The 26,559-nt window shown below is 35.6% G+C and overlaps 1 protein-coding gene across 22 annotated transcripts in view; it reads left to right on the top strand.

Annotated features, from left to right (window-relative positions):
• The window catches only part of LOC115214490 (dual specificity protein phosphatase CDC14A), a 292,683-nt gene that overhangs the window by 36,883 nt on the left and 229,241 nt on the right, over positions 1-26,559 (top strand). The window lies entirely within an intron of this gene.

The following is a 26,559-nucleotide window of genomic DNA, read 5'->3' as shown; positions in this document are numbered from 1 at the left end:
TATATATATATGTATTATATATGTATAGATATATTGTATATATATATATGTAATATATATATTATTATATATATGAGTATATATATATATATTATATATATATATATGTATATATATATGTATATATATAATGTATATATATATGTATGTATATATATGTATATATATGTAATATGTATATCTCTCTCTATAAAACGGCAGTTTTGTCTGTGTGCGTGTTTCTGTGTGTCTGTTTGCTTGTACCCTACCCTCACCACGGCTTTCAACGATTATGATGAAACTTGGAACACACATAGCCCAATGTCATAATTCAAAACTAACGCAGCGAAAATTTTGAAAAGTTCCCCCAGTTCTGAAAAAATCGATAAATTCGACATGGGGTCGAGAATCGAAACACAAACAAAAAACTGTCTAGGGACGCAACTCCAACTTTTTTACTCTCAAAAAAAAAAATTACCATCATTTTTTTTTCCATTTTTTGCTATTTTTGGCTATAACTCTCTAAAAATGCTTTATAGTTATTTCCTTACAAACCTGAGCAACGCCGGGCGATACTGCTAGTATATATATATGTATATATATATGTATATATATATATATATCTATATATATATATATATGTATATATATATATATATATATGTATATATATATATATATATGTATTGTAATGTATGTGTATATATATATATATATATATGTATATATATATATATATATATGTATGTAATGTATGTGGTATATATATATATATATATATCACATGTGAGGATAAAATTCTTTTCGAAAAAAAAATATTTTTTCGAAGGAAATTTTATCAATGGCCAGCATATTAAAAAGTACCTTTAACGGTTAAATTTATAAACAATTCATAAATGAGGGCAAAGGGAAAAATGTGTTTGGGGTACTTAGTTGTGCCCATGACTTACTATTTGCTTCTTCCATGGGTATGAGTAAGTATCTCATTTATTTCTTTTGCCACATGTATCACTGACGAAGAGAGGGCTCTTAGTCGCTAACTCTGAAATTGGTCCGATATGGTAATAATGGAATTTTTAGAAATTTCTGTCGACCTTTTTCGAGTGCGTGCCGTATTGTGAAAAAATTATATGGTAATGGACAAATGTCCCAATTTTTCGGCATATTTGGCATTAGGAATTTTTTTCCTCCCTTTATGAATCATTTATGAATTATATATATATATATATATATACATATATTATATATATATATGTGTATGTATGTATATATATTATATATATAATAGGGATGGCCAACTCTTGGTATGATAGCCATAAATACCAGAGTGTCATGTTCATTGACACCTCCCCTGGAGGTGAACTGGCGTACCGCTTTAGAAGGACCCTAGACAAACTTAAGCTAAGAATTAAGGTGTTTGAAAAGCCAGGCAAACCCTATCAAATCTATAATTGGTAGAACCTATCCTTTTAGTAGAACCCCCTGTACGGATAAGTACTGTACTGTATGTAGATTTAGCCCACAAACAAACTGTAAAGCCAGAAATGTAGTCTATAGTATAAGATGTATAGAGGGACGATGCAGTAACAAGACAACGACATATGTAGGGGAAATGGCAAGCAGCATAGGAGAGCGGGTAAATGAGAATTGGAGACAACTCAAGGAAGGTAAAAGCTCATTGATTCTGTACCAACACGCCGAACAGGAACACGGGGGATCAATCAATAACATAGAAATTAAAATATTATCCACACATAGATTAGATGCAACAATTAGACAAATTACAGAAGCTACACACATAATAGAAAATAAACCTAGCCTGAATAGAAAACTAGAATGGAGCACTAACACACACCACAACATATGACGATAGAGGATCCTGAAAACATAAATACACAGATAAATAAACTAATAGAAATAAATAACTATATATATATATATATATATATATATATATATGTATATGTATATTTTTTTTATTTCTATTTTTTTTTAATTAAAATTTTTTTTTCGATGTATTTTTTTTTCGATATATATATATATTTTTTTGGGGATTCGATTTATTATTATTATTACTAGTATTGTTGTTATACATACAAGCATATGTAATGATAATAATAAGTGGATGTAAACACATGAACAAAATAAGAATAAACAAAAACAAAATACAAATTACATGAACATATATAAACAGAAGATACAAATATTACAGGCATCCCCCACATACACACACTAAATAAACATAAACGCACATAGAGATATAAGCATGCGCAAATGAAGACATACAATAGAAATACAAAATGGCTGACGGTTAGTAAGGAGAGACACAAATAAGAAAACAAAGGACCACTGATGCTGTCACAGGAGTGTGACGAAAGAACTCTGGCCGAAATAAGATTAAGATTAATGTAAAAAATAAATAACCCTGAAGCAAAATAACACCAAATATATAGTGCGTGTGTTTTTATTGGCTAAACTGGCAAAATGACCATTCCGAAATATAACAATATCTGTTTCAACACACGACTTCACATAAAAAATCTTGCACAACAAATATTTAAACGTATATATATATATATATATATATGTAAGTAGGTGAATGAATTATTCTATGTTTATCGTCAGCATGGAAAATTTGTTTAACCGAAACCTGGGTAGCAAATTCACGTCAGAAAACACGGTTGAAGCGACCTGTCAAGGGTAGAAACTCCGGGTTCATGTGTAGAAATTTGTGAAAGAATGGAGTCGAACGAAGATGTTAACAAAATTCCTTTACTCTCGACAGCATATTTTCATTCCGAAGGAATAAAGGGTGCATTATGCAATCTTCTCATCAGGAAAGAAAGAGAGTCTCTCTCGACAACAAGATAAACAAAATTTCGATGATTGCCTACATGGTAAACAAGGCGATAATGAGTGTTTTTTTTAAAAAATCCGTTAGAAGAATTGACGTCAAAAATGGATAGTAGGAGGAAGAAAAGGGATAAAGTAATAATAGGTAGGGGACAGTATGCTTGCTGTATGTATGGAAATGTGTGGGTGTGTGCTTGTGTTAATGAGTGCGTGTGTTTGTGTGTGTATAACTGCATTTGTGTCTGTGTGTGTGATTGTGTGTGTGAGAGAGAGACAGACGTCAAAGATAGGTAGTAGTAAGGGAAGATATAAAGGAGTAATAGGTAGGGAAGAGGAAGTGTACATTGATTGAAAGAATGTTTGGAGGCTTAGGAAAGAATTCCTCTATAGCAGTGGGGTGGACGTAAAGCTAATTGTTAAAACCACAGTGACAACTGTTATCATTTATATGAGTAGTAAGTGTGTTTCTGCCAGTGTTTACATTTGTACGATTTTTCTATGAGTGTGTTTACTAGGGGAACCTTAGCGAAAAGAATATGGAAGAGTTCAGAGTTACAAATGTTACAAAATCTCATGCCCTTATCAAAAGGAAAGGATACAGACAATATGAACCACTCTAACTTGAAAATTATATTATTGTCTTTAAGACGCCAAACTAATTTACTTAGCCCTGTACTATGTTGTGTTTTCCTATCCCTGAATGTTGAATAGTGGTTAGAAATTGTCTTGGATAACTGAGAAGTGGACGCTCCTATATAGAAGAAAACGTCGGTACCGGAAGAATTTCTACACTGGTAAATGGAATTCTTAAACTAGACAAAAATTTAATTCTGTTAGGGTTGTCCTCCGAGATCAAGACGAAGTTTTTATTGTTATGATTGTTGTTTCTATTATTATTAGCTCTAACAACTACACTATTTCTATTATTATTAGTATTATTAATTGTACTACAGCCAGTAATACCACCGATAATAATACCGTTATTGTTGTTACCATCAACACTACCATTGTTATTAACACGACTAATACTATTATTAAACTATTATTAATATTATCATTGTTAACACTTTCGCTGCTACCAATGCTGCTACTATTAATACTATTCCTATTATTCTGATTGTATGATAGGTTGGAATTGGCAAGATTAGTGTTGGAACTCCCGGGTGAAGAATCTTTGTGTAGCAGCTTGGTATTATGGGAAGATATAATTTGTGAAAGATTCCTAGTGTTAGAGAAAGCTATTCTGACCTTGTGTGAATTGATAATAGAATGATATCTAGAATTTCTGGGAAAGCTCCTAGCAACAGCTTCACGGAACTGTAAGGGAAGGTTGGATTTAATTTGTTTTCCGAAAGGTATTACAAACCAGATACAGTTTTTTGTGGCCTTTGAATTGTTCTTAGTGTTGTTTGTGATAGTAAGGGGAAAATTTCTGGGTTGGAAATTTGGGGTTGCATGGCGCTTACCTCCCCTAGTCCGTAAATAATTTGTTTTATGTACAGGGGTGCTGACACTATTAGAATTGAAATCATTATTCCTATTACGAGTAAGTTTACTATCTGGAGAAGCAGATGTTGGTTTAGAATGAGCTGGGTTGATGTATGACACTTTTTCCTTATAACTGGCTCTTGACAAGGCGGCGTTATAGAAGTCTGCCTTTTGGTTAAAGATGTCGACATTAGCAGATAATTTGGACAGTCTCAGAGATATGTTTTTAATTAAATTATCGGTAATTGGCTTGGCATGATTACTGAAAATGCTGATATACTTAAGATTAGTGGAAGGTTTATGATAAGGGAAGTATGAGTTATTCTGCAGATTGAGGGTAATATCCAAGAAGTTGGCTGTAGTTAATTCATCGTCAAAAACTATGCGCAAGCCCATTCTACTAAAAAACCTAACTAATCTGTTCTTAACCTTCAGTATTTTTTGGTTCGAAGCGTTTTGGAGGTAAAGCAGACAATCGTCGCGATAAAGACCCCAACAGATGTCCGGGAATTGGTCGGCCATTTCCTAAAGAATATAAATTCCGACCAAATCGGCTATCTGGGCGCTGTTTGTACTTCCCATTAGTACATCAAACGCATTAGGGGTATCTCTACGGACTCACAACTTGCTATCGAACTGGATGAAAGATTTCCTAGCAGTCAATATCACACTAATTTCCTCCCTGGAGAGGCCTGTCTTATTGTGTGCATGCCATAGGGCCTTATTAAGTATAATAGGGTTGATTGAAGGATAGAAACTAGATATATCGAATTGGATAAATTTAGTGTTGGCCTTATCAGTAATAGAAGTAAACCACTCTACGACTTGAACAGAGTTGGACCATAAGCTAAGTTTTAATTTATTAATTAATATAGGGATATACTTATCTAATATGTATTTAGTAAGGGTACCGATGTCTGAACTGGAAGGGCATATGAGCTGCAATGCTGGGTTAGTATGAAAGTTCTGTTTGTGGTCCTTTAAGATGAATCTGGGTTGTCTGGGGTTGAATGGTTCCGTCTTCATCTGTAATCCGTAAGTCTCCATAATCTTCTTAGTTTCTAAGTTGGCCTGCCTGAGAGTATTCCTATTGGTGGTCCTGTAATTCTTATGTACCTCCCTTTTGAGCAGTTCTAAATAATGGCTCTTGGTAAGCTTATATATGTTGCCGGTTTTATCCGATTGGACCAGGATAGAGTCTAAGCTGTTTATATCTCTAGAGACTCTATCGAGGTATCTGAGGTGTTTATTCCTGAGGGGTGATTTATGAAATTTAATATTCCTTACGATGTCCCAAAGATCATCTTCGAATTTCTTCAATCTAGGATTAGGTGGAGGAGTTCCCCTCGACTTAAATAGTTTTTTATATTCAAGGGAGACGTCGTTACTGGTCTGTTTTAGGTCCTCATTATCGTGGAAGAAGGCGAGCCATCTGATACAGATGATAAATGCATTGGTCTTGTTAATAATTTCCTTAAGGAAGGCTTTTTTCAGTGGTATAGGGATATCCTTAAGCAAGGCGTTAATATCGAACAACTCCATTTGCGGTATCGGTTAAGTTAGCAGGTTCTCAGGGAAACCGTATAAGAATATTTAAGTAGGTGAATGAATTATCCTATGTTTATCGTCAGCATGGAAAATTCGTTTAACCGAAACCTGGGTAGCAAATTCACATCAGAAAACACGGTTGAAGCGACCTGTCAAGGGTAGAAACTCCGGGTTCATGTGTAGAAATTTGTGTGTTGAATATCAATAAATGATAGAATGGAGTCGAACGAAGATGTTAACAAAATTCCTTTACTCTCGACAGCATATTTTCATTCTGAAGGAATAAAGGGTGCATTATGCAATCTTCTCATCAGGAAAGAAAGAGAGTCTCTCTTGACAACAAGACAAACAAAAATTTCGATGATTGCCTACATGGTAAACAAGGCGATAATGAGTGTTTTTTTTTAAAAATTCGTTAGAAGAATTGATGTCAAAAATGGATAGTAGGAGGAAGAAAAGGGATAAAGTAATAATAGGTAGGGGACAGTATGCTTGCTGTATGTATGGAAATGTGTGGGTGTGTGCTTGTGTTAATGAGTGCGTGTGTTTGTGTGTGTGTGTGTATGTGTGTGTGTATAATTGCATTTGTGTCTGTGTGTGTGTGAGAGAGAGACAGCCGTCAAAGATAGATAGTAGTAAGGGAAGGTATAAAGGAGTAATAGGTAGGGAACAAGTGGAGAGGGAAGTGTACGTTGATTGAAAGAATGTTCGAAGGCTTTCAATGAAAGAGGTTTCTTTATTTAAATGTTCTTCTGAAGAGATTGTTTATTTGCACTGGTAGAAGGGGAAGATTGTGAAATTTGGTTTGATGTTATCTGCATGTCTTTCTATATGTTCACTGAGAGGAATTTGCCTGTATTGCGTATGCATATCTATATATGTGTGTGTATGTATATATATGTGTATATATATATGTATGTGTATATGTATATATATGTATGTATATGTATATATATATATGTATGTATATATATGTATATATATATGTGTATATATATATATGTATGTATATATATATATATGTGTGTGTGTGTGTGTATGTGTATATATATATATATATCATGTGATCATGTGACCGACCAGACCATCAGATGTTGCTACACATTGCTGGTCACAATGCGTTCGCATTGTTTTAGCCTTCGAATGACGCTACCCCACTGGCTAAGCGAGCAGGCCAATATATATATATACTAGCAAATGATCCCTACCCCCATCCATTGGACAGTTTGTATAGGTGAAGAGGGTTAACTTGGACAGTGTTATGGACAGGCCATAAGGATTAAAAAAATAACAATTCTCACTTTGAAACCAATAATTTTGAAAATCTTTTTAGATTACAGAACATGAGTATTCTCATTACATGAGTATTCTCATGTATCCATATTTTAAATTTCAACGTGATCGAATGAACAATACTCAAGTTATAAGCACACAAAAAACAGACAGACAGAACAGGATTTATATATTAGATGAGCCAATGAGGGTGACCTGTACATGGTAGCCAGACCTGGTACAAATAACAGCCAAATCTCCCTCAAATCATATCTTACTGTCTTATGTATGTATATATGTATGTATGAGCCAATAAGGGAGACCTCTACATGGTAGCTAGATCTGGTAGAAATAGCAACCAAATCTCCCTCAAAACACCCTACTGTCTTACGTATGTATATATGTATGTATTAACCATTCTTTGGCTTTTTGCATTTGATAACTGTTGCTTTAAGTTAGATAATTGTATTGAGCTCTCTACATATAAAGAGGGGTGGACAGAGAGAGAGAGAGAGAAGAAAATAGACAGCATAGCGACAGTTTTGGCTGACTATCATCCTGTACTCCCCTTGTTGCCAGCTTATTTGTGTGTGCCAGCTGTCTTAGCAACTCGTTGCTTTTAATGAATTTCATGGCGAAAGAAATAGGACAAAAAGATTACATAAATTGTGATTCTCACTTTGAAACTGACAATTCTGAAAATCTTTTTAGATTACGGAACGCCCTGCTCTCTGATATATCCATGTTTAAAATTTCTGCATGATTGGATGAACAATACTTGAGTTATAAGTGCACAAACAGACAGACAGAATGGGATTTATATATTAGATATATATGTATATTTATATATGTATGTGTGTGTATATATATATATATATATATATATATATGTATGCATATATATATATAGATTTATATATATATGTATGCATATATATATATATATATATATATATATATATATCTACTACATATGTGGAAAATCGGTGTGTGTTTGTTTGTGGCATTGTTACGTAACTCCTCCTACATCATTTTATTGATTTTGATGAAACTTGACATGTGAGTAGAACTTATGCCTGGAAACCTCGTGACATACTTAGATTGTTGAAAAAACCGATAATATGGCCCCTGGTAGGGATCTTTATATATACCTTATATAACTTTTTTTTAAATACCCAAGGGAAATAACTCATACAACCTACATTATTTTGGTTTAAAACACTGAAGGGAAATAACCTATTTCATTGTTTATGTTCTATTACTTTGAACCAATAATCAGCTGACCTAATTCTGCATTTCACTACTCACAGTTTTGAACAGCTAAACATTATTATTGCACTTCCTTAATTTGAATCTTAAACCTTCAATCTTCATTCATACATTTCTATATATACATACTTTTTTGAATGCCCATTACTCTGATAATTCTGCATTTTTACAATTACACTTTCTCCATGACAGTAGATAATTTGTAGTGGCTTCATGCAGGCATAGCATGGATTTGATCCTCAATTGCCAAATTTCACTTAACACAACAGCGCTTTTCTCATAGTAAAACAATACTTTTTCTATGAATGACAGCAGTTATACATTTCTCAGATGCCTCCACTAAGCAGAATAATGTCTTTGCCACTTAACCCTTCTAACCTCTTCTATGCCACCAAGGGGCTGCAATAGAGATAAGAGACTTCAACGAAATCAAATCATTTGTTCTCAACAATATGTCTTTCTTTCTGGCTGCTTTTTGATAGTTATAAAAACAAGAACTCCGTAAGATAAATGCTGTTTCTGACAGCAGCCACCAGTGAGTGTGAATGTTATCATTGCACTTTCTTCTAACACTTCATTCATATATTTCTATACATATATTACCTTTAATAAATTAGCCTTCATAAAGTTCACATTTAAAATGCCACGAGTCAGAGTACAACTGGGTGCTTCAACTTCACAAGCTGCTCTAATGCGACAATGGTGATCTCAAGTTAAGTCTCTGATTCATTATGTTTCATATTTACAAAATAAAGCAATTATTCTTCGTCTAAGTACATACATTTTTCATTCCACAAAATATTTCATAAGTTTGTCCCAGTACAATGAACTCATACGGTGAATGCTTAAAATTCTTAAAAAATGAAGCCAAACTTCGACACTACACTGACTCATGACACCCTGTATCAGTTATACTTATTTTATAAAACACTAGCAGTATCGCCCGGCGTTGCTCGGGTTTGTAAGGGAAATAGCTATATAAGCATTTTTAGAGAGTTATAGCAAAAAAATGCATTAAAAATGGAATAAAAAATTATGGTAATTTTTTTTTTAAATCGTAGACTCATCGTAGACGCGCGCTAATACCCAGAAGGGCTCGATATGAATCACGACTATAAGATACCCGGTTTTGGTTAAACTGCACCGCAAAATGTGGGAGTAGTTAGGAATCTAAATCGTAGGAGACAGACACACAACTTCACTTTTATATATAAAGATTTGTGCAACAACTAAAACATTCGGTTGTGCAAATTGTTTGCACAGGAAACCTGCCCTGTGTGGCAGTTTTTGCCGTTTTTGTGGATCTGTTTCAGCATTTTTAGCGATTTCTGTTTTGGCGACTTCAAGCCATGAAGTCGTTGTTCTAAAAGAACGCTGGTCTCCTTGACAACGCTTTACGACGTTGATTTCTTTACACTCCCTTCCCCACAGCTTCACGAGGGAGGGAAGACGGGGGAGAAGCAACACAGGTGCAGGTGTGAGCATGGACGCCAACTCCGCCGCCATCGACACACGAAAAAATATGCGTTAAAATGGAAAAAAATTATGGTAAACTATTTTTAAAATCGTAGACTCATCGTAGACGCGCGCTAATACCCAGACGGGCTCGATATGATACCCGAATTTGGTGAAACTGCACCGAAAAATGTGGGAGTAGTTAGGAATCTAAATCGTAGGAGACAGACACTCACACAACTTCACTTTTATATATATAGATAATATTTTTTGCTTATTTACAGTTCATACAACATTTTGATGAATGTCTGTTCTAATTCAATATCTAAACAGTTATATATATATATTGCTGTAATTCACAATCTTCCAGGTCAAAATTTTTAGTTCTAAACCTCATGAATCACTTATGAACAGTATTTTCAGCTGTGACACCATTTCCATAAACAACACTGCTGTTTGTGCAGTGTTTTTCCTTTCCAGAAATAAAAGAGCATTAAATGATGAAAATGTGTTTCATTTTCCTTCATTTTCAATTTTATCATAAGAACATTATAAGTAAATAATCCACACAAAGTTCAAACAGAAAAATGTATTGAGATCTCCTCTTTCAGAAAATATATATATATGTCATATATTCCTGTCATGTGATTAAACATCACCAATTGAAAAAACTATGAACTTTTTTACCAACCGAATATGTATATATATATATATATATTATATATATATATATAATATATAAAAATAGTCTAAGGGTAAGATGAAAAAAATTATTTCACCAATTGACATCTATACAATGATGATTGTTTTGCAGTCATATAAAAACAATTTATTTTATTGTATAATAGATAAATAAATTATAAATTATTTTGCATGCCTGTATTATTGTATATGATATAAATTATATAATTCTGTCATGTAATATATAAATTAATATAGGTATAAAGACTTTCTTGTTAGGTCACTGAATATCATAGTCATTATACTTATCTTTCATCACCTCAGTACTTATATATATAGAAATGCAGAGAGTCAGCATTCAAATATTGATATATAGAAGACAATAAGCAATAAAATTAATAAAACAGTTTGCTATTGAAGGGAGGATGGAGATTTAGCAAGATATTAAAAAGTAAACACTGAACTATGGTGGTGGTAGAAAGTAAGATATATATGGAACATTATATCTTTATCTTTAATAACCTAAAAGTAAAAAGTTTGGATTTATGATGTGGTTTGTAGCTGGATCCATTAAAGAGCTTTTTTTTTATGAGTACCACTAGATTAGTTGAATCCATATATTGTCCATTAAATTTATATTATTATATATATGATAAGTTACAAGTGCATTTTAGGTTTCTGCCAACCAACCATTTCAATGATTTTACCAAGGTTTGGAATACAGGAAGTATCTGTGCAGATGAATAATTTTCAGTGGATGTAGCTTGCACTACCCCCACTATTGGCCCAAGAAGACTTTCACCGGTGTGACATGGAAATTGACAAAACAGGAACTTCCAAGGCCTCAGGTTTTATTTCAAAGATTTCCTTCTCCTGGGTAGATTACCAACCAAGGTTAAAGGGTTTCTACCTCCCCATGTAGTTCAAATTTACAGAAAACAAAAGACAAAGACAAATGGGGAAACAACAAGCAGGTTTATTACTTTGACGCTTGAGAAGAATGGAAAAATCTTTGATGTTTCAAGCCTATGCTCTTCAACAGAAAGGGTTGAGAGGAAAGAAATGGAGAGAGAAAAACAGTGCGTAGGGATTAATGGTTCAATATGATGAAATGACCCATATGTGTGTGTGTATGTATGTATGTATGTGTATATATATATATATATATATATATATATATATATATATACACACACATATGTATATTTATACATACATATATATATATATGTATTTATACACACATTCATGCATACTTACACACACACACACATATATATATAAGGCAGTGAGCTGGTAGAATTGCTAGTGCATCAAATAAAATACTTAGCATTGTTTCTGTCTCACTACATCCTGAGTTTAAATTCTGCTCAGGAATGTGTTTGTGTATGTATGTGTATGTATATATATATATATATATATATATATATATATATATACATACATACACACAGACACACATGTACATATATGCACAGATATGTACTTCCATGCATCCAGCAAAGAAGGCCATTGCAGGCATCTCTTTGAGATTGACTTGACTGCTATGAGGTTTAGAGTAAAAATCAATTGAAACACTGACAACACAACTCAGCTCATTAGAGGATTAAGTTCATTTTATAAGAAGCTATAAACAATATAACAAATAGGAAAAGTCCTTGAGAGGGACTAATTAATAGCTGGCAGCCAGTTTTGTCATCACAAAGAATCCTTGACATTTGCATGTCTCTTAGTAGTAACATGTATAAAAATCTGCTAATCAATAGATTTATCTAAGTCATTTTCGTGGATATGTATGTGTGCATATGTGTATGTTCATGTGTGTGTGTATGTATGTGTGCATGTGTGATCATTTAACCTCCACATTGCATGCTGTCATGGGTTGGAAAGTTTGATAGGATCTAATAGGCTCAACTGCACCCTGCTCCATTTTCTGCTTTGGCATGGCTTCTAAGGCTTGGATGCCCTCACAGTGAGAGTAAAGACAAAAACACATATAAAAATATTCCATTTGCAGTCACCCATTAAAAAGTATAGCTCTAACTCTGTAGATACTAAAATATCAGGTCAACCCATAAGTTCTGTCTGATTTTACCTCTTTTAAAATTGAATGAAATTTAATAGTATTTTAGAATATCTAATAGAATTAAAAATTATTTTTATGCATTTGTGTACATTAAAACTTAATAAATATTATTTTACAGAATAATAGAATTAAAATTTCTTTGATTAAAACCCTTTCTAACATGGAAGTATCCAAAAAGCATTTGAGGCACATAATGCTTTATGAGTACAAAAAAGGAAACTCTGCAGCCGAAGCACTCGGTTTATGGGAAAGACTGGTTGAATGAAAGAACTTGCAGAAGATGATTTGCAAAATTCAGAAGTGGAGATTTCAGCCTTGAAGATGAAGATAGAACAGGACGTCCAGTTGAGTTTGATGATAAGCTCCTTTTGGCATTACTTGATGAAAATCTTGCATTATCAATTGAAGAATTGGCAATAAAGTTTAGTTCAAACCATACAACTGTTCATCATCGTCTTCAACAACTTGGAAAAGTCCCTATACTTGGAAAATAGGTGCCTCGTGAATTGTCCAAAAGCAACTGCAAATCCTGAGTTGACATCTGCTCTTCTCTCCATTCTCACAAACTCATTTCACCCTTTTTGGATAGACTTGTGAGTGGTGACAAAAAATGAATCTTCTATCGAAATGTTAAATGTCATAAACAATGGCTTGGTAAAAGGGAAAAAGCTCAACCACAACCAAGAAGGGAACTTCATGGGAAAAAGGTTCTTCTCTCTATGTGGTGGAATTGCAAAGGAGTAATTCACTTTGAATTGTTACCACCTAATGCAACAATCAATGCTCAAGTCCGCTGTCAGCAATTAGAGCATTTGAACCAAGCTTTCAAGAAAAAAAGACCTGCTTTAGTGTGATGTTTCATCAGGACAATGTGTGACCCCACACTGCAAAGATCACATCACAGAAGATTGAAGAGCTTGGTTCAGAAAAAATTCCTCATCCACCATTATTCTCCCGACTTTGCTCCTTTAGACTAGTTTCGTAGTTTACAGAATCATTTGGGGGACATAACTTTCACAAGCCAGGAGGAGGTCAAAACTGACATTTCAGAGTTCTTCTCTTTGAAACCAAAAGAGTTTTACATTAATGGAATTAAAAAGCTTGTAAATAGATGGAAGGAAGTCATAGATAATCAGGGAAAGTACATTGATGATTAAATTTTAATTAAATATAACATTTGATCACTTGTTTTCTGTATTCAAAATTCGGACAGAACTTCTGGGATGACCTCATATATGGTTGGTATAAACAATAAAACAATAATGATGATGATGATGATGATGATGATGATGATGATGATGATGATGATAATAATAATGATAATAATAATGATAATAATGATGATGATGATGATAATAATAATGATAATAATAATAATGATAATAATGATGATGATGATAATAATAATAATACTGATAATAATAATAATGATAATGATAATAATAATAATGAAATAGTAATGATGATAATAATAATAATAATGAAATAGTAATGATGATAATAATAATAATAATGCCTGGGATGAAGACAAAAGAACTGTGAATTGGGACTTAATTCCAGAGCAATATTTGGATGAAGATACGGGACTAACTGACACTCATCTGTCTCCTAGTGAAGCACAACTTATGGGTAGTAAGAGTTCTGCAGTCTTGGTTGACAATCTTGCTAGAGTTGGTGTCTTGATGAAAATACTGGTTGATGGCTAACCTTAAAATACAAACCTCATTGTTGAGTGGAAATGTCTGATACAAATGTATCAAATAATAGTGCTAATGAGGCTGGAACCAAAGGTAAAGGCCTTTCACCTGGCAGGTGCCCTGTGGTTGAGCAGCACAGGCCCAGTCATCATCTAGAGACTGCTTGTACACAAAGCCAGAAACAGAGAAAAAGGTGGGGTCAGGAGGCAAACTGAACAGTAATTGAATGCTGAATCAGGAATGAACTCAGTAGACGGAGATTCTGACAATGAATGAAAGGAAAATGGAATGAAATAGGACTCTTTGATATAAGTGAGCAATGGTTAGCCGACCAGGCAAGAGCAATAAGAACAAAAAGTTGGTTTACAGACATAGAAATTGAAGAGATCAAAAGGAAAGTAGAAAATAAAAATAATACTTCACCAACAGATACATTGTTCAGTGAGAGCAGAAAAATGAATGGTGGCAGTAAAGACAGAGCAAAGTGCAAATGTAAATGCATTCTTAGCAAATAAAGCAAAAGTAATAGGAAGGCCTATAGCACAAGAATATGATGATGACCAACAAGATACAGTGAGGATGCTGAGCCAATATATTTGGGAAGACCAGGATCAAGCACCCCCTCCCCCTGTCTAATCTGAGGTACATTGATTGATGCAAGTTCAAAGTTGAAACTGAAAAGATAGATTCAGTCTAGATGAGAAATATAACTGAAACAAACAAGATTATTTGAGCTGCAGCTCTGGTTGCTGCAGATAAAGTTGGATACAAAAGAAGAGAACAAACAGAATGTAAAGAACTATTCTGACGTAGACAAATTTGTGAGAAACAAAGTTAAAAAGACATTTAGGACAAATTGATAGATTGAGTAGAGAGTAATTGCAGAATGGAAGCATAAGAATAATGCTGGAAAGAACATATAGAATAAGAGATAAAGGGTATGATGTGATATTGGAAGAATTGAAACAAAGAGTAGGAGCAATCAAAGCAAAACTGGAAAGATATGACAATAGAACAAAACAATTCAGGCAAAATGGTTTGTTTGAAGCAAATCAGAAGAAAGGGTTTCAGGAACTAGATGGGCAATTACACTTAACAATGATACCAGATGCAGAGGAAAGCAGGGCATTCTGGAGAGGGATCTGGAACCAACCTGTAGAGCATTATGATAGAGTGAAATCCAAGATAGGTTAAAAAATATAGAAGGCCAAGAAGATAACTAGAGAAATTATCAAAAAGCAGTTAAAAAAGTTTCCAAATTGGAAGTGCCCAGGACTGGATGGAGTCCAAGGTTATTGGATGAAGAATCTGAGAGGGCTCCATGAAAGGATAGCGCAACAGCTAGATGAGTGCTTGCAGAAAAGTGCAGTACCCAGGTGGATGACAAAGGGAAAGATATTGTTGTGTGCCAAGGATCCTGAAAAAGGGAATGCTGCATCCAACTTTAGACCAACAACATTCTTTTTGCTAATGTGGAAACTAATGTCAGGTGCTTTGGCTGGTGTACTGACAAACAGTGGGCTGCTACATATTGAACTGAAAGGATGCCCAAGGACAAGGTGGGGAACAAAGGATCAGCTCTTAATTGATAATCTAATTATCAGGAACTGCAAGAGAAGACACACAAACCTGAGCATTGCATAGGTTGACTATTGTAAAGCATATGATATGATACCACACTCCTGGATAATAAAAGCAATGGAAATGTATGGAGTAGCAGAAAATATGAGAAGCTTTACATGGAGTAGCATGAAATGTTGGAGAAAGAAATTGACAGCAAGTATTAGGAGAGGTGAAAATCAAGAGAGATATCTTCCAGGGAAACAGTGTGTTCCCACTGATCTTCATGCTGGGAATGATCTCCCTGAGTGAAATGCCACAGAAAACAAAGTTGGGGTATGATCTGGGAAGAGGTAAGGGAAAACTGAACCACTTACTATTCATGGATGACCTGAAGCTTCTCACAAAAACTGGACAGCCTAGTCTAGTCTGTGTGGATTTTCTCCAATGATATTAAGATAGAGTTTGAACTCTGAAAATGTGCTATGATGGTAATGAGATGAGGAAAGCTTTTCAGAACAGAAGGCATATAGTTGCCAAATGGTGAAATGATAAAGGAAATTCAACCTCATTCCAGCTATAAATGCTTGGGAATACTTGAGACAGATGGAATCAAACACATTTCAATGTTAGGAATGAGCAAGTGTCTCCTCTGTACTGTGTCTGCAATAGAGTGGATGAAACCATTGCCCATATCATGAACGAATGCCCTATACTTGCCCAAAACAAGTTATGGCAACACAATCAGGTAGCAAATGTGCTACATTGGAAACTGCAAAAAGTGGGGGCTAGGGAGAGGCAAGACATGGTATGAGCACAAATCACAAAGCAGAGTGGAGTCAGAGACCAGCAAAATCTGGGACTTCTCAATCCAAACAGAGTAGGTGCTAGGGCATAACAGACCGGACCTAGTGGTGGTGGACAAGGTGCACCATATATGCTATGTTGCTGATGCTGCATGACCCCATTTGACCCTCAAAGATAGGGAGCAGGATAATTGAGAAAGAGAAAGAGAAAGAAAGGCAAAGAGGAGGAAAATGATAGATAGAGAGAGAGAGAGAGAGAGGTTTCTTTTCAATTATAATTGAAAAGAAACCTCTCCCTCTCTGAATATCCTTTTTCTTTCTCCTTCTCAATTGTCTTGCTCCCTATCTTCTCTTTCTCTCTTTCTCCAAAAAACAAAATTTTCTCCTCTTCTAAACAAAACAAAAAACATCCGTTTTTTTGATTCATATAAAAAAAAAATGATTAAACATTCTGTTTCTATTATTTTTGTTCAATTTTTCTTGAAGAATTTGGTTAATTGAATGAAAGCACTAATAAAGAATTATCCAAAATTCTGACTGCCTCTTTTTTCTTTTTTATATATATACAGACAGATACATTTTTCCATAACTACAATGGTGCAAAAACAAGTGACAATAATAAAATGGCTAACTACTTATGTTGGAATGTCACCAAGTAGAATCTTTGGGAAATGGGTCAAATTTGATTTATATGTGTGTGTGTGTGTGTGTGTGCGCCACACTCATGTATGTGTTTACCATGTTGATAAAACAGTTCTGTGTTTGTTGTGATAGCATGAGGATTTAATTAATAGTATTTCTAGTGTATACCATTTCTTAGTGCTACCTTCTTTAGGAAAAAAGACAAGCTCCTCCTTGCTAATGTCCATGGTTAGTTTATAATTTCCACTTGTGGTGTTTTCTTCATTATTTTGCCACGAAAAAGCAACCCGTTTCTGCATTACTATGAGGTTAAATTTTCAGTTAAAAGAAAGCATGGAAATAATTACCAGACTTTGTTTATCTAGAAAATTGGCAACATGAAAATACCAATAAGAATAAACGGTCAAATTTAAGTTCACTTCATCTTATTTTGGTTTATTTTCATCTAAATCTTTTACATCAGCTACTGTTGAACCAACAAGAATATTTCTGCGTAGTCACTCACCTGCTAGAAATATCAGCTAAATATCCCTCAAATCATGCCCTGCTGTCTTAAAACTATGCTAGATCATTGAATAAGATGCTTCATAGTATTTGTTCTAAATATTTACACTTCAAGTTCTAATCTCACTGAGGTCAATTTTGCTCTTTATCCTTTTGAGGATAATTAGAAAACTACTACTCCAAGTGATGGAATGACCAGAACTTTTAAAGGATTCTGCTATTTATTCCAGATGTTTGTGTTCTCCAGTAATCTCTCCAGTATTGATGATCTTTCTTTTGGATAAACATTGGTGATGTAGAGAGACAGAGACTTTCAAGCATAGGGAACTGCCAATCTCTGCCAAAAATTCTTGTCCAGGTCTACACATACATGAGTAGATGAATGATCAGTATTGACCAATGGAGGACCTCCCCTGTCTTAAAGAATAAAAGGGAAACAAAAAGGTTACATTAGATAGCATAGACAGGAGGTACTTATTAGCTACAAGACAGAATTGGCATGACTGGATTGCTTTTGATCATAGTTCTATTCAGTCATGGTCTGCTTGAGGTTGCACTACAACAACAACTTCAGTTTCAGCTATTGTAGAAATAAATTTGCCAAGTGGATATTTTTTCTGTGTATAAGTAAACATAGGTCTTCAGTTCAAATCTACTACAAATATTTGTTTATTAAATTCCATTCACAAAATATCAGTCAAACTGAAACTATGGTAGAAGTCACTTCTAGGGATCTGTGTTGTAATTTGAAATCTGGAACCACATGGTTGCAAAGTGAACTATTTAATTACACAATTATTTAACTACACTACATATTCATTACTTAATCGCTCTACAGCAGTGATCTGTCCATCATTTCCCTAAACTTTCTAATCTAATTTTCACTTTAAGGAGTAAATTCTATAATTAATTAGGATTTTTGGATATGACTTAAGGTTTCATCTCCATATTGTGTTGTTAGGGCAAGTTAGGTTAGCAGTGCTTGTCATTGAAGGACCCATCCAGAAAACTCTGATTGTAGGTAGGGTGGGGTTTGAACTCTTAGTTTAAGCAGTAAATTATCTTTTCTCTGTGGTATCTATTTGCAACTAGGTGGATATAACCATTTGGGAGTTGAGTGTCTTGGTCATTGTGCATGCCCAGTGGGATATAGGATACTGTTGACATTTCAGTTGCTACCTGGATTACTCAATCAGCCATGGCTTCCACCACTCATTTGCTGGTACTTAATGTGTTGATCCATTTCCAAATATTCCTATGTTGGATTCAGAACTGAAGTCAACTCTTAGATTTCAATCTAGAAATTTGAGACAACAAAGCAAAATTCTAAGATCATGGCATCAGATGGCCTCTCTTTTTACTGGCTGTTGTGATGTTGAACACTCCTTTATCTATTTTGACAATATGTATTGATGTAGGAATCACTGTGTTAATGAAAATTTGCTTCCCAATCACATTGTTTCAGGTTTGGTTCTACTACATGGCACCTTGAGCAAGTGTTTTCTACTTAAGTTGTGGTTCGACCAAAGACTTGTGGGTGGATTTTGTAGATAGAAGCTGAAAGAGACAAATCCTATGACTGAAATAAATAAAATAATAAATATATACATACACACACACACACATACATACATACACACACACATATATATCATCATCGTCGTTTAGCATCCGTTTTCCATGCTAGCATGGGTTGGACGGTTCTACTGGGGTCTGTGAAGCCAGAAGGCTTCATCAGGCCCAGTCAAATCTGGCAGTGTTTCTACGGCTGGATGCCCTTCCTAACGCCAACCACTCCGTGAGTGTAGTGGGTGCTTTTTACGTGCCACTCGCACAGGTGCCAGACAGAGCTGGCAAACGGCCACGAACGGATGGTGCTTTTTATGTGCCACCGGCACAAGGGCCAGGCGAGGCTGGCAACGGACACGAAACGGGGCGGTGCTGGCAACGGTCGCGAAACGGAAGGTTCTCTTACATGCCACCGGCACTGGTAACACATCTGCAATTTCCATTGATCGATTTCCATTCTGATCCTCACTTGCCTCAACGGGTCTTCACAAGTAGAGTTTCGACATGCCACCGGCACTGGTAACACATCTGCAATTTCCATTGATCGATTTCCATTCTGATCCTCACTTGCCTCAACGGGTCTTCACAAGTAGAGTTTTGTGTCCCAAGAAGGGAAGGTATGCATACGTAGGCTGGCTCCATCCCAAGTAGAAGGCCACGGGTTATGGACTCACTTGTCCTGCCGGGTCTTCTCGCGCACAGCACACTTCCAGAGGACTCGGTCTCTAGTCATTTCCTCAGTGAGACCTAAAGTTCGAAGGTCGTGCTTCACCACCTCGTCCCAGGTTTTCCTGGGTCTGCCTCTTCCACAGGTTCCCTCAACCGCTAGGGTGTGGCACTTTTTCACACAACTATCTTCATCCATTCTCGCCACATGACCATACCAGCGCAATCGTCTCTCTTGCACACCACAACTGATGCTTCTTAGGTCCAGCTTTTCTCTCAAGGTACTTACACTCTGTCGATTATGAACACTGACATTACACATCCATCGGAGCATACTGGCTTCATATATATATATATATATATATACACATACATACACACACACACACACACACACACACACACTCACATATATATATGTATATGTATGTATATATATATATATATATATATATATACACACACACATATATATATATGTGTGTGTATATATATATATATATACACACACACACATATATATATATGTATGTATGTATGTATGTATAGATAGATAGATAGACTGACAGATAGAAAGATATAAATCAAAACCGTTTGATTCAGAATCCTTGGTACTCTGAGTTTCAAGTGCATGGCTAGTCTTCAGCCATTGGAGTCTGAGTGAGAATTTGATTGAAGAGACTACATGACCAGTATTAAACAATCTTCCAATCTATACATCCTCACAGACAAAACAAACAATATTTATGAAACAAACATTTCCACACATTCAAGACTCCACACAAGTACCGTCACCAAAAGCCATAAATATTACAAACTCTTCAACCCTCATAATGTCAAGTTAAGCTACTTCTGCTTAGACAACATTGTATCTAACATCACATGCATCAACAGATGTAAAAATGCACTCATACAACCCCCAACCCCAACCTGCAACTGTTGAAATCCTACCACCTGCCCTCTAGGAGGATCCTGCCTCTCAAGGGCTGTAGTATAGAGCCACACTTACTCCATCCGATGGCATTACTTGGCACTACACAGGCATGGCAGCCAATGACTTCAAGGGAAGATATTCCCAGCACTTTCATTCATTTAGATCCAGAGACAGAGAGAGCGCCACTTCTCTGGAGACTTCATGACCTCCAAGACAAAACACCCAGCATCAAGTAGACTGTTATCAACAGGGCACCCCCATATTCACCAAATTGCCAGCTGTGCCTCCATGGAAACCTGCATATCATCTACCATCCCACAGTATCCATCAACAAGAAATATGAGGTATCATATTGCTGTCACCAGAGCTATACCCTTCTGGTCAATTTCAAGCCACTGGCTGCCAACAACCCGGATATACCTCCTTAGTACCAGCCACTCTTAGCACCGCCTGCACCAAGGTCACCGTTACAAATTAACCCCCATGAACAGCACTGCAAATCACCAATCCCCAACACTTCTCCATGCCTGTCTACTCCATACTCTGACAGGTAACTGTAAATGCAGCTAAATAAAATGCTGTACTCTACTTTGTGAAGCAACAATGCATTTTAGATAAAGCAAAAGCTTCCCTTTTTTTTAATGATAATTAAAATTTGTACAAATTCTCTTGACTCTAACTAAGAACACATTTTCTCTAATTTTTTCCTGGATGCTGGTTGCTTAAGTGTTCCAGTTTGAGTACTGGATAAGAGGGAGCTTATTGTACAAATGTGTGTGTACGTTTGTGTCACCTTGTCTTGACATTGTGTGATGATTGTAAATGTGTGTCACTGCCATACAATAGCCTGCAAGGACTTGTCTCTCCTTGAGGAAATAAGATATCCAGCATTAAAATTTTGCTTCAGTAAATTCCATGCAACTCATGCAAGCATGGAAAAGTGTATATTAAAATGGTGATAATAACGATATGTTCCAGATGTTCAGTTTGTGGAACTGAATTATGAGTGGCTGAATAATCCACAGGCATTTGTAACCTTAACCTAATCTTCAGGCAGAATTAACCTGATGCTGCATATGAAGACCAGAACTTTATATCATAAAACACAGTCCATCTGTTGGGCATCCACAGTTTCTGCTAGCCCAGCTGTCTTCATAAGGCTCTAACTGAAGCAAGGCTGTACTCAAGGACTTTTTCCCAAAATGTCAAGTAATAACTTGGCATGCATCCAATATCACAAAATGTCAAGTTATGACTTGGCAGGCATCCAATATCCTTCAGTATAATGATTTAAAGTATTGATTTGCAAACCCAAAGTTTCTCCCATCTCTTTCTCTCTCTCTCTCTCTTTTCCCCCCCCCTCCCTCCATCTCATAACTACCATCATTCTAGTCATAAATTTGTTCCCAGGTACCAGGCATTCTTGTTAAGAAATTTTCTCATTCTTTACTCTCTTTTTCTGTCTTCTTTCCTTCACAATTCCACCTATTCTCATTTGAAGAAACAGGTCTAAGCTTGATTTTGTTCTGTCTCATTATCAGATTTCTTCCTTCCTGTGAAGAAAAATAAAAAAGCTACACACAAAACATTAACTCTCTCTCTTTCTATCACTCTCTCTCACTCTCTCTCTCTCTCTCTCTCTCTCTCACACACACACGCACACACTTTTTCTTTTTATGTTTCTTGTATTAAAAGTAATCATAGCAGGAATAAACTTGCTCTAAGGGGGACCCAAACACTCTCAGCAGCAGCAGAAGGGAAACAAGACTAAAAAATATTTTATATATATATATATATATATAGATAGATATCATTAATTTTAACAATATAGAGTAAAATCAGTAATAATTTTACAAGGTACCCAGTATGTAAATAAAAAACCTTTTAGGTAAATTTTACAAATTATTCTATAATTATATACATAATCATAACAAGAGATTTTATGGTAGTAAGAAAGACATTAGCATCTATTTCTAATTCAGTACATGGCAAGGCACATAACTGACCCCTTGTTATAATTATGTATATAATTATAGAATAATTTATATATATATATATGGGTGAAGGCATGGCTAAGTGGCTTGGTTCCAGGTTCAGTCCCACTGTGTGGCACCTTGAGCAAGTGTTTTCTACTATAGCCTCAGGCCAACCAAAGCCTTGTGAATAGATCTGGTAGATGGAAACTGTAAGAAACCCATCGTATATATATATATATATATACGTTTATATATTTGTTTTGCAAGATTCTTGTTGTGAAATCGTGTGTTAAAACAGATGTTGTTGTATTTAGGAATGGTCATTTTGCCAGTTTAGCCAATAAAAACACATGCACTATATATTTGGTGTTAATTTGCTTCAGCGTTATTTACTTTTTGCATTAATCTTAATCGTATTTCTGCCAGAGTTCTTTCATCACACTTCTGTGACCTCATCAGTGGTCCTTTGCTTTCTTCTTTCTTATTTGTGTGTCTCTCCTTACTAACGGTCAGCCATTTTGTATTTTGTATTCCTATTGTATACAATAGGAATTCAAAATACAAAAGAAGAAAGCAAAGGACCACTGATGCAGTCACAGGAGTGTGACGAAAGAACTCTGGCCAAAATAAGATTAAGATTAATGTAAAAAATAAATAACGCTGAAGCAAATTAACACCAAATATATAGTGCGTGTGTTTTTATTGGCTAAACTGGCAAAATGACCATTCCTAAATACAACAACATATATATATATATGTATATATATATATATATATATATATATTATATATATATATATGTATGTGTGTGTGTGTCTTTGTGTCTGTGTTTGTTCCTCCATCATCACTTGACAACTGGTGTTGGTGTGTTTATATTCCCTTAACTTAACAAAAGAGACCTGTAGAATAAGTACTAGGCTTATAAAGAATAAGTCCTAGTTTCAATTTCTTCAACTAAAAAACCTTTAAAGCAGTACTTCAGCGTGACTGCAGTCAAATTATTGAAACAAGTAAAAGAATATATATACATATATATATATATATATATACTTTGTACTCTTTTTTCCACCTTGTTTCACATTTATGTGTTTACTCTGGTATACATATATATATATATATATTATATGTATATATCATCATGATCATCATTTAATGTCCTCCTTCCATGCTGGCATGGGTAGGATGGTTTGACAGGAGCCAGCCAGGTAAAAGCTTGCACCAGACTTCTGTGACTGTATTGGCAGGATTTTTGTAGCTGGATGCCCTTCCAAATGCTAACCACTTTACAGTGTGGACTGGATGCTTTTTAAGTGGCACCTGCACCAACAAGGTCACCAAGTATCTTGCAAGACAAAAAATCTTTTGAGAGTAGAAGGGGCATTGGAGGAGGTGATCTTGTGTTAGATGTTGAAAGGTTATGGTGAGACAGAAACAGGTGTCTTGCTGTAGAAGAGGTACAAGGTTATCTGACCAGAGAGAGAGAGATCAGGAATGAAGACCAAAACAGGTGTGCTGCCACAAAGGAGATACATGGTTACCTAAGCTGAGGGAAGTGCAGGATAAGGAGGGACAGAGTGGGAGATGGTAGGATAAAGATGGTGGCAAAGTGCCAGGTGTATACACAAGGGATAAGTATTGGAATATAAATGAGATAGTTGAGTAAAGGAAGAGAGTGATATAGATGGTGGTAAGTGCTAGGGCATACCCTTGAGGTTTGAAGGTCATAATATAAGTGTTAGGATATTGTGAAAGAAGCATGATTAGAGAATGTAGAGGGCGAGGAGTGAGTGGCGAAAACCTATGAAAGAGAAATAAGGCTGTGAGGAAAGGACTGGGGAGTGAGAAGTATGCATAGTGTATGAAGGAGGAAATGTGAGGAAGAGAAGAGGTGTAGATTGGTTTGTTGGGGTATGGTGTATGAAAAGTTTTCTTGTTACATGTGGGTGGAACACACAGGTTGGGGGCTATCTGATAACAGTGAGACAGGGCCAAGTGGACAGGATTGGGGAGTGGGAGGTAAGCATAGTGCATGAAGTGGAAATGTGAGAAAGAGAAGAGACAGAGAGATGTAGTTTGATTTGTTGTGGTATGGAATGTGAGAAGTTTTCTTAAGTGTGAGTGGGACACAATGCTTCTAGAACTGTTTTGCTGACATGGGTGGGTCTTCTTAAAAACGTCATATCACCAGATATATATATGTATATATAAGCAAAATAGCTAGTTCTAAAATCTCAAGGAGAGATAGAGTAGTAACGTATACTAAATAGTAAAGTGAGTGGCCACATCAAAGTGGCAGTTGAATGTTACTACTAGTTTAACCTCAGACAGATTGTCCACCAGCTCATTTTCAGTGCAATGTTCTGCATCCTTTATATACAATACATCGCTACCAGGGTGAGCAAACCCCTTCTACCCTCCAGCATCTAACAGAATTGCTGGACTGGCCTGGTTTCAAGCTATTTGGCTATCCTCAGCCATGCACACCTGCACACTGGAATGATAGCTAGAATCAACTTCTGCCAGCAATATATAAACAAAGTGACCATCAGTCACTGATATGCAATAAGGAAAATAGCTAGTTATAAAATCTCAAGAAGAAATAGAGTAGTAATGTATATTAAACAGTAAAGCGATGTGGCTACTTGCTTTACTGTTTAGTTTATGTTACTACTCTATCTCTTCTTGAGATTTTAGAACTAGCTATGTTCCTTGTTGCATATCAGTGACCGATGGTCACTTTGTTTACAATATATCACTGGCAGAAGTGGATCCTAGCTATCACCCCAGTGCGCAAGTGCATGCGGCTGAGGAAGAGCCAAACTGAGCCAGTCCAGCAATTCTGTTAGCTGCTGGAGGGTAGTAGGGGTTTGCTCCCCCTGCTAGTGATGTGTTATATATAAAGGGTGCAGAACATTGCACTGAAAATGAGTGGGTGGACACTCTTCCTGGGGTTAAACTAGTAGTAACATTCAGCTGTTACTTTGATGTGACTACTCACTTTACTGTTTATGTATGTATATATATATTTGCAGAGGTATGAATATATATTTGTTGCTGTGTAGTAAGTAAATTGCTTACCAAGCACAAGGTTCTGGGTTCAGTCCCATTGCGTGGAACTTTGGGCAAGTGCCTTCTACTATTGCCTGGCACCTTGGGCAAGTGCCTTCTACTATTGCCTCAGGCCAACCAAAGCCTTGTGAGTGGATTTGGTAGATGGAAACTAAAAGCAGCCCATCATATATATGTGTGTTTGTCCCCCCATCATTGCTTGACAACTGATGCTGGTGTGTTTACGTTCCTGTCACTTAGCAGTTTGGCAAGAGAAACTGCTAAAATAAGTACTAGGCTTACAAAGAATAAGTCCTGGGATCAATTTGTTTGACTAAAGGTGGTGCTCCAGCATGGCCGCAATCAAATGGCTGAAACAAGTAGAAAAAAAGAAGAATATATATATATATATATATATATTCATATACATAGGTGCAGGCATGGCTATGTGGTAAGAAACTTGCTTCCCAACCACATAATGTCATGTTCAGTCCTATTGTGTGGCACCTTGAGCAAGTGTCTTTTT

Source organism: Octopus sinensis, linkage group LG7 (genome assembly GCF_006345805.1).
Source record: "Octopus sinensis linkage group LG7, ASM634580v1, whole genome shotgun sequence".
NCBI lineage: Eukaryota > Metazoa > Mollusca > Cephalopoda > Octopoda > Octopodidae > Octopus > Octopus sinensis.
The sequence above is the reverse complement of the archived record's forward strand: the minus strand, read 5'-3'. Positions and strand labels throughout refer to the sequence as shown.